Source organism: Protopterus annectens, chromosome 5.part0 (genome assembly GCF_019279795.1).
Source record: "Protopterus annectens isolate FY-2018-M chromosome 5.part0, PAN1.0, whole genome shotgun sequence".
Taxonomy (NCBI): domain Eukaryota; kingdom Metazoa; phylum Chordata; order Ceratodontiformes; family Protopteridae; genus Protopterus; species Protopterus annectens.
Window position 1 is genome coordinate 996,002,185 of NC_056735.1, and position 10,339 is coordinate 996,012,523.

Here is a 10,339-nt window from a genome sequence, read left to right on the forward strand (position 1 = left end):
GCATTTAACCACTCTACACAAAAGTATATAGCTACACAAGTAAAACAATCATTCAAGTCATAAAACGGCAGTTCAGTTACGAAAGCAGTTTAATAAACGGTCTTTCAGCTTCTCCCATTATGGGTCGCCACAGCAGATCACCGGTCCACAGATTGATTGGCTGTAGATTTTTATGGTGTCAAGTTGCCAGTCTGGCGCCCAACCTTCACAGAAGGCGCACACACACACACACACACACACACACACACACACACACACACACACACACAGCATGTCTCTAAAACTCATTCAAACGTACGCAGACTCCACAAAGAAGGTGCTCCAGCTAAGAAAAGAACCTCTTGCTGTGAGGCGACAATGCTAACCGCTGCACCACCGCAGCAGACTACAAAAGCAGTTTAATAAAGCATAATTATACCAAAAATACTTTGTATACACCAACAGAGAGCAGGACTTAGGATGATTGTTGTATGGTTGGGCTGTTATTCTTGCATTTAATGGAGTGCTAAGTTACCACACAACTGTGCCATGTATACCATAATGATCACTGCTGTAGGACTCTGTATAAATATAGAAGATTCCAAAGTGTTTGCATTAAAGCAGTTACTGCAAAAGTGCAATAGCAAAGCTTGCTCTACCCCTGGACAAATAATCAGCTATGTTCTCAAACTATAAGGAAGACCATGTGACATACAAACAGATACAGCTATGATTAATTCTAAAGAGGTCGCTTCTGACTCGACTAAACAGAATACCTAACAGCTAGCTAACTGGACAGGATACATTTCAATACCAAACAAATCTGTTTTCCCCTCCTAAAAGTAAAAGTCCAGTTCTTTGTACACAATACCTCAGAACTCTGAACATTCATGCAGAACAAAATTCCTTCCTCTTCATTCTACGGCTTAGAATAAAAGCTTGATTACTGGCTCGTGGCACATTCGGAAACCAACTTGGGCATAAAATGAAGGATTTGTTTATAAATACAGCCCTTAATTTCAGAAGTCCTTGTACAAGTCTCCTCATACATTAGGGTCTGTAACTCAGATTTTTTTTTATTGCAGAAGCAACAGACATTACAAAGTCTCCCAGGACAGACATTACAGGTCAAGACAGACTGGTTCAAATGAACATAAAAGTTAGCTTCTGTAAAAGATCCCAGACTGTAGCCACTGGATGTCTATGTGGCCTTAAATTTAAAGCACCCTTTAGGGAGTGTTTTAATGCTAGGTGTTTATAGCTGGAGAGCTTTGCATACAAACATGCAGATATTGCTGAAACAGAATACCTGTACCTTAAAAGTACGCTAACACTGTACCAACCGAACACAAAAATATAGTCATTGAATTAAAATGTGTCCATTATTGCAGACTGAAGTTAACATAAGGTGAAAATACAGTCCACTATAGAACATTTTGTGTACTGCAACCTTCATCCAGTTTTAAAAACTGAAAAGAAACAAGGACAGGACATAACAGAAATAAATTGTAGATCCTTCAAAGTTAAGGAAAGCTTCAAGGCTGGTGTGGAGGACTCTTATCCCAATGCACCCCACCCCCACAGCTGGGGGAAAACTGTTACTGCTACTGGACTTGGCAGACTGAACAATGGTTGCCTTGGCCACAGTACAGTGATTAAGAATAGGTCTGCTTTGCTCTTTAATTCTCTGACACCCAACTTCCTTTGAAAAAGCGACAAGTGTAAATAAGATTATGGTTCCATGGAAATAAGAAGGCAGCTGTTGCCAGTGACAGTGAGGCAACCTGGAACAAAACACTGGGCGCAGAATTTTCAGATATAAAGCAAAGAGGTCTTTCTCTGGACAACAGCACTTTACTAGCCCTGCCCAAAGAGAGTGTACTCATGCTCAAGCCTTTTATCTTTCTGCTTAGAGTGTGCCGCCCCGCACTGCTTCAGAATGCCACTTGTGATCCATGTCACCAAAGTGGTCTATTCCTAAATAAGGGACCCTACAGATAGCGAGCCCAGGAGGACCACAGTACCAGGTGAATAGACAACTTGTGGCAGTAACACAGCCCTTGACACTTACAATTTTTTTTTTCATTTAGGTTGGAGATCCAAATTTCTTGCACTTGAAGCTGCTGAAAAGTTCCACAAGCATAATCTGAAGCATCTGTTTTTGACCAGTGATCTGGAAAAGAAGAAAGAGGTAAACCCTGGCTTCAGGGTTAGTGGATAAATTCACTAGGCTTCTTTTATTAGGTTTTAGTAATAGTTTATATTAACATACTTAAGTGATTTTTTTTACTGTGTGCATTCAAATTTGTGTGATGTTTCTTGTAAAAGCACTGGTCACTTTAAATGATGTTATGGGTAACAACCAGTTAATTGATTCAGTATAACAAGAAGGTTCTGAAGTGTAAATGGGTGTTCTGAAGAAGTCCCCTTGCTTGTTGTTGAGGGACGAAAGAGCTTAAGTGTCTTTATTTTTTGTGATTTAGTCAATAAACTCAGTTGTTCAAATGATCGTTTTGCATTTTGGAAGCATACTTTACAGGTTAGGAGGTAGTCTTAAAGCTGCCAAAGCACTCATAGCCGCTTTTGTGAAAGAGATGACTCCATGAAGATCTTTTTTGCTGAGAGCAGTTGCCATGAACCATGATGCTGCTGGTTAGCTATGGAAAAACTGTAGGAAGAATTAGAAACATGCCTCTGGAGACACCGAAAAGCTGACAGTGTCCTTACACCTGTAAATTCCTTCATTAATAAAGAGTGGGATCACTGCTTCTAGGAAATCTAATAATTCACATACTGCCAAGAGCTTACTGAGGTCTTATGTGCAGAAAGCACAGCTGTGTCAGCACATTTTCCATAACAGTAGATGATATTTGGAAAGGATCCCTGCCATAACAGCATTCCTGGCCCATTGGAATTAGCTGCACTGCAGGTGAACCACCATCAAAGTGGCAGGACTCCAGAGTTGTGCAGAAATCTCAGCACAGGCTGGTTCTTCATAGTCAACCTACACTATCTTCACTTTTTTAGTAGAGAAGAAATGGAATATATGACCTGTGAAGTGAACTGACACCCCCCCGACCATGCTCACTTTTTAGAAAACAGAAAATCACAAATCCAAAAATTTCTAGTGGAGAACCTTTACTTGCCCACTTCTGGATATGTGTTTCTACAGAAGCAGTAGCGAGTAACCAAATACCCTTTATTTTCCCTTCTTTTCAAGTGAACATGCTTATGCAAACTTAGTATACTGATAGGCAGATGAGGGAGCAAATATTTCAACACTGATCATACTTGAACATGTACTGTTAATGTGACAGTGTACTTGCATAATTGTACTATGATGTTCTTATGGATCACCATCACAGTAGAACCTGTGACATATTACCAAAACACCGTCAGTTCTGGGAGGTGGAAAACAGAATCAGACATAGTACACATAACCCTAAAAGAAGGCCCCTGCAGAGGGGCAGCACCAAAGCCCACTCTACTCAAGGGCTGTATTGTCCAAGTGGTTGGAAAAGGTATGGATGAAAGACCAAAGGGTTGCTTCACATATGCTCTTAAGTAAGGAAAATTCTGAAGAAAGCTGCTGACATAACCGTTTTCCTTGTGAAATGTGCCTTCATCTATCCTTCCAAGGTTCTCAAAATAGAACAGGATGCAGTTAACCAACCATTTGAACAGCGTTTGCCTAGCCACTAGTCTGCATAGTTTCCTTGTAACAAAGGACACAAAGTCACTTTGCCTGTTAGACAACCCTGGTCTTATCCTCACATTTTGTAGTATCCTTGGTAACAGATTTGGAGTTGGACAAAGGAAAATAAACAAATACAAGATTGTTTACTGTCCTTTCTCTTTTGCATGGAAATCTTGTACAAACCTTGGGAGATTCTAGTCCTTTGCAGATTTGGACAAGTTTATGGTCAGACCCCCCCGCCACACACACATGCACATTCCCCACCAGTCTCTGGAAGGTGACTGTTGCCACTTGTCTTTGCTGAAGACTGTTCTGCTTATTTAACAGTTTGCTCACCAGGCAAGTGGATTGATCTAGTAACCCTTTACAGCCATGACCCAAGCATAAAGAGCAGAAAAATGCACCAGTCTTTCAGTCAACAATATTACATACAAAACGAGAATATAGCAAAATTCAGAAAATAATGGCAAGATTGAATGCAGATAGGGTAAGATTAAAAGATGCAGTCAGAATGCACTGAGAAAAAGAAGACATCTACAAAATGCAAGCTGAAGTATACATAAAATACAGTGCAGCCATACATACAATACATAAACTCTTGTATGTGTGTGAAATACACGCATACAAGATGACAAAGTAAGAAACAAAGAAAAGTTTCTTAAAAAGTACTCTATTATTTATGCTATGGGTTGGTCAATTATCTAACCATGCTTGCAGAATCGACTGCGTCTTTGGAAGCCTGTGAAGATGTAGGTCACGGAACAGTGAAACTATAACCCACTCTTGCACTGGTAGTCTGCTGACAGGAAACACATGCCCTCACCCCACATTAGTGTGCTACATATTCTCCACGGCTAAGAGCTGTACTCTAGGTTTCCCTTATTAGATGGAAGGTCTTATCTGTCACTCATTTTGATGTGAAGCTTTGCCAGGGACTGGGAAGTTTCCAAATGAGTTGCTCTAAGTGTAAGTCTACCCTGATTCTGAAAGACCTGTTCTCAGTGTAAGTCAATTACTTCAGTGTAAGGCCTACCTATAAAACAGGTTTACACCAGGGGCCATATTCAAAAACACCCACTTTCAATGTTAAGTGACCACGTACACTGAGATCATGTCTTTTGGAATCAGTCCTGGATATACCGGTCCTGGACCTTAAGGGTGCATGACTATGCCCCCCCACGACTCATCTAATATGTCCCATGATCAGGTTTTGGTTGGTAGTAGGTGGTAAGAAGGGCATCCTTACAGTGGCCTTCACCCAAGAAGCTCACCATGCAAACTCCTTGTGAATGCATAGGAGGCCTGGCATTTACTTTACCAGTAGACGAGTATATTATTCCCATGAGACTTTCAGGTACCACTTGTCCTTCTAAATATGGAGATCTGCCAAGGGCTCTGCAAGTATGTTGGACGCCATAGACTCCAGTGCTGTAAGAAACACCCTTTCAATCATGGAGGTTTTCTGAATTTGCTTGATGAAGAAATCCCCCTCCCCAAGATAAACTAACTTTTCTGGGAGTAGGAATACCTCGGTAGCTTGTGTGTGTAGGGTAGCTCACTGAAAGAACGTGGATGTGCCATGCATCACAGTGGAATTTGGAACATTCAAAGACAGACCTATATTCATTAGGTAGTCTACAGTACATCTGACCCTTTCCTTGGTTTGATCATGTTACAGTCACTCAGATATGGATAGATGCAGATGCCTTTTGTACAAGGGAAAAAAAAAAAAAAAAAAAAAAAGACTTCCACTAGGGCCATATCATTCATAAAACATCCCGGAAGCAGCAGACAGCCCAAACAGCACAGGCATAGAAGTAGTAGCCTCCTGTCCTGAATCTAAGGAATTTTCTTTATTCTTTGCATACAGAGACATGTAGATAGGCAAGCTTGACCATAAGAGTGACCAAGAATACCCTTGGTATCTGCGAAAGGAGGGAGGAAAGACTATGGAGTGAGCATTCCGAATTTTGGGATCTTTAGAAATAAATTCAGTTTGGACAGCCCTAGACTGGGTCACCACAGCCCATCTCTTTAGGGCACCACAAACCGCCTTGAATAAAATCCCATCCGTTCCTCGTCCAGAAGTACTTCCTCTATGGTTCCCTCTGCCCTTATCAAACTGAGAACAGGTAGGGCCAACTTAATCTGATCTACAATGACAGGGGGCATTCTAAAAAGAGATGGAAATTTTGAATTTAATTCCAAAATCAGAAGAGATGATGTCCACTTGTCCCTACAGAAGATCAGCTGACCTCACAAAAAGCTGGGAAAAGGGGGTGCTGAGGTGGGTGGACCTTGCAGACCTTCCTAAGATCATAGACAAGTACAAAGCTAGCTGCCCTTGCGAACCATGTTTAGCATGGCCAGTTCCACTTTCTGTGATCGAACTAACCGCTCCTTTTTGGTTAAAGATTGGCCTTGCCCATCCATCCATCCTCAACCCCTTTTCCCATTTTGCACACAAAGTATGGGTGTCACTTCGGCAGTGACTATCTCATACCTGCCATCCCATGGTTGATATTTATTTATTACTCCTAATGAGACCCCCTAATGAGAATAACTGGGATCACACCATACATAATTTAAGGGGTCCCATGCATAGGACAAAGCATTCAGGGGCTGCCAGAGTCCATTAGTGGTATGGGGGGGGGGGGGGGGCAGTCCAGGGGTAACTTCTTTTTCCCTATCAATAGATCCAAACTGCTCTTGAATATGGACAGGGATGAACTTGGTTTTATGTGGATGGCAGTCAGTTACACAGCAGCGGTATCCTCTACAAGATGTACTTGTCCATCTAAAACAAACATTCTCTTGATACTGCAGAAGAGGTTTAGGTCCCTCAGAATTCTTCTGATGCCATTTGACTTTCTGATGTGCAGTAAATCTACCAGTACTGGGTTGGAGGATGTCTTGTACACCAGACACAGGTCAAGTTTTAGCACTCTACATGACACAGAGTACAGTGACATTGCTTTTTGTCGGTCCACGTAGGACCTGTATGGAGGCTGAGATTGAACAGTGTTAGGCGTATGGCTAAATCATGCTTCCTGACTTACCCTTCTTGTCCCATCTGGCTAATGCTTTCTTACTCGGTTTGCTCACCTCTGCTCTGACTCCGGCAGAACGGTCAGTGCATTAGGGGATTTTTTTTTTTTTTTTTTATTACTATATTTCAGAATATGGTGGGTGAAACAGATGTGTCACCATCTCAGCGGTTTTCCATTATCCTCTATCATCTTTAAATTTCTTTTATATTCTATCTTTTTTTGCCAATCTCCTTCCCAGTTTGGCAAACACCATCAGTCTTATGTGATCACTTAGCCTAGTAACTACCTATGAACCTATGGAATTGGCTATTGGCCCAAGAGCCATTTGAAGCCTAGCCAAGCTTACCCCATAATTCACCAAAATATTACCGGACATATCAATAAACCAAAGACTTTTACAGTTACAATACAGGCTTGCTACTCCTGTCAATTAGGGGCATAGGTGTCAAGCCAGAGGTAGATCAGAGAACCACATCCACTGGCTCAAGTTACATTTGAAGAGAGTAAGGGATGAGTTTTGCTTCACATGGATAAGAAGCCTGTTCCAGGAAGGGTTAATCTAAGACATACACCTGTCCCTCAACATGTCCCCTATAGGTCGCATTTGTAGAACGGGTATTTCTGATGCTATTTGTTTTGCAGATGTGCAACAAATACATCAGTGTGGGATCAGAGGATGTATGTATTACATGTATGATGACAGTTGATCATGGAGGCAGTCATTCACACAGACATCAGGTGTTCTACTTGGGCTCTAACCCAGACCCTCAGTTGATATGCGATTAACATGGGTGTCTGTACCACCACAAGGTTACTCTACTGAATATGCAAATATACAGGCCATTCATAATTATGCAGATATCTCAAAACTGCAGTGATATCTACAAAACTGTTTCATAGCAAAATAAAGAGCACATCTGCATGAACAAAAGTCACACTGATAAATGGGGGTTGAGCTACAATAGATCTACTTTTCTGCTCAACTACAACAATGCATTTTGTGTATTAAATTCTCTCTTCAACATAAAATTACCACAGAGTCTGGCTAACATATTAAAATCACCATTGTGAAGAGGAGTCTGTGTAGAACAGCTTCATACTTTAAAGTTTTTAGATAACTTTACGTTTTTTTGAATTTGGACATTTGTTTACAGGTAGGTCAGAAAACTGCATTTTCAGAAGTTTAGCTCAGGCAAAGGCTGAACAGGAAGGGACTCTGCAGGTGTCAAGAGGTGTGAAATTCCACTCCGGCCAGGTATGAAAGAGTTAAAGTGGTAGCCCATCTTCAGTATTAGGCATATTTGGTGGATACAAACGTTTTGGGTTGTCTAAAACTTTCACCCATCCCTACAATACATCACATCTCAAAATTCTACACCTCTTATATTGTTGAGCTGGGAAGAAAATTTAAAAACCGCAGCAAAGAGAAGACTTTCCAGACATACCACACTACAGAAGTAGATGGAGAGCATCAAATTATCCAAATAAGGCCTTTCTCACAAATCTAAGATTATGTCGTCAAGTATGTACCTTTTATACCAGATAGGACATTCATCTCTGCTACCTTCTATGGTCTCTAGCTAGTAGACAGCATCATGGGAACATTTACAGCAGTGAAAGAAGACGTCCAACTTAAATATAATCTATCTCACACACAAACCTTCAGGATAAACAAGTCTGCAGCAGTGAACTGTTACCAAATAGTGACACTGCAGAAAAAGGCAAAAATAAAGCTAGAGTGCCTATATCACAACTATGAAGATGTCAAATACAAAAACACAAATTGGAGCATCAAAATGTTTTTAACCAATTTTAATTTGCAGGGCCCACACCATCTAGTGGTGGTTTCACCCTTCTACATACCTTTTCCCGCTACATATTCTACCTCCAAGGTCACTGCACCTTGGGGGTAAGGGGGGGGGTGCTTTTAATTTTAACAATAATCTCCTCACAATGACGGGTCAAAGAATGAGTTATAAGGATTGCGGGCAAAGGTTTTTCATTCTTGTCCTGACAGAAATCATAAATTAGCAAACCATCTGGAAAATGTGAGCTTAAAACTGTCTAACCAAATTTGTATCTAGCAAAGGATGCAATTATCTGTTCATCCTTGTGAAAATATTTCCACATGAAACCTAAGCAGTCTATACACACCCACACACATAAAAAAAAAAAAAAAAAAAAAAAAAAAAGATAGTCATCACAATCAGAGCATTTCGTAAAAAGGCAAATTAACTGACTTGATCAACTTTTGATTCAGTCATAAAAACAGCATGACAAGAAATGGATATACTGCTGAACACATTAAGACAGCATAGATTTATAAGAAAATATGTGAAAGATTAGGGAATACCATGAAACACAAATTCTAATAATTGGGGGGGGGGGGCAGCAGTGGTTAGCACCACTTCACAGCAAGATGATCTCAGGTTCGATTCTTGGCTTGGGTGCCTTCTATGCAGAGTCTGCATGTCCTTCCTGGGGTCATGCAGGTTTCCTCCGGGTGTTCCGGTTTCCTTCCACATTCCAAAGACATGCAGTAGGGGGACTGTACATTCTAAATTGGCCGTAGATTTGAGTGTGTGCGTGAGCGAGTGGTACGGATGCACTACAGAGGCAGGGCTAGCCACTCGGCGGTATAAAACCTTGACTCAAGATGATTGTCACTGTTGTAGTGACACCCTGACCCCATGTGCAATATGGTTGAGGATGGATGGAATTGGGGGGGGGGGTGAAATGATGAAGTGCAATACACAAAGAGCAGCTGTGTGAACACCAAAGCCAGACTATGAATAACAACTGCAGCGATTTATACAAATGCTATAGTAGGTTTTAAAATGTATGCCCATTATGCCGGAGATAAGTATGTTTCAAGAAAGCTGTAAGAGAAAGATGTAGTATGGGAATGGAGATATGAATAGGAAAACAAGTCCTCAAGAAATTAGTTACCAACACATCATGGTACGCTAACCCTGGTGCAAGTCAACTGTTCTGCAAGTAAATACCAGTCTAAAAAGTAAAAGAACTGCGATCCTCCAGAAGCACAGACCAGTTGTTTGCGGGTCAAAAGCATTTACAAACAAACAGAACAGATGCGCTCAGAAAGGACAGCTGTTATCAAAGGTGTACAAGTGTGACAAAATCCATTCAATTTTCTACAGTAAAATGCAGACTGAATATGCTTTGTAAGGGTTTTCCCAATCAGCATCCTTAGCAGAAGGCACCTCCAGTACTAGAAATGATGTTGCTTACTTAAACATGATCAGAGACCGAAATATATCAGACAAGGAATTACTCAAAGCAAACCTGCTAAGAACGAAGAATTTTTAGAAAACAAAATGCTTTTTCTTCTATCATTGGTTGGGAGGGTGGCCTAATGGTTAAGGTGTTTGCCTTACAAACACAAGGTGCAGGGCTTGAGTCTCACAAGGGATAATTGGCTAGGCTTAAAATGGCTCGCAAGGGCAGTTAGCTTAGTACTAACCTATGAACCTATTGGTAACTGCAGTAACTCCAGAGACCGTGATAATGATTTAAAATAAAAAGTTATGTCTTACCATAACGATCCATGTGGTGTTCCCCTTTCTCCCCCCCCCTTTTTTTGTTTTTCTTT

At 41.0% G+C, this 10,339-nt stretch overlaps 1 long non-coding RNA gene across 3 annotated transcripts in view; it reads right to left on the bottom strand.

Annotated features, from left to right (window-relative positions):
* LOC122802919 overlaps positions 1–10,339 on the bottom strand; it is a 304,749-nt gene that overhangs the window by 81,287 nt on the left and 213,123 nt on the right. Inside the window, exon 1 of one of the 3 annotated variants that reach the window (XR_006365008.1) lies at positions 2,051–2,069. The exons of the other annotated variants lie outside the window; for them this stretch is intronic. This is a non-coding gene — a long non-coding RNA (uncharacterized LOC122802919). Of the gene's footprint in view, positions 1–2,050; positions 2,070–10,339 lie in introns of those variants that run through there. 3 annotated transcript variants of the gene reach the window in all.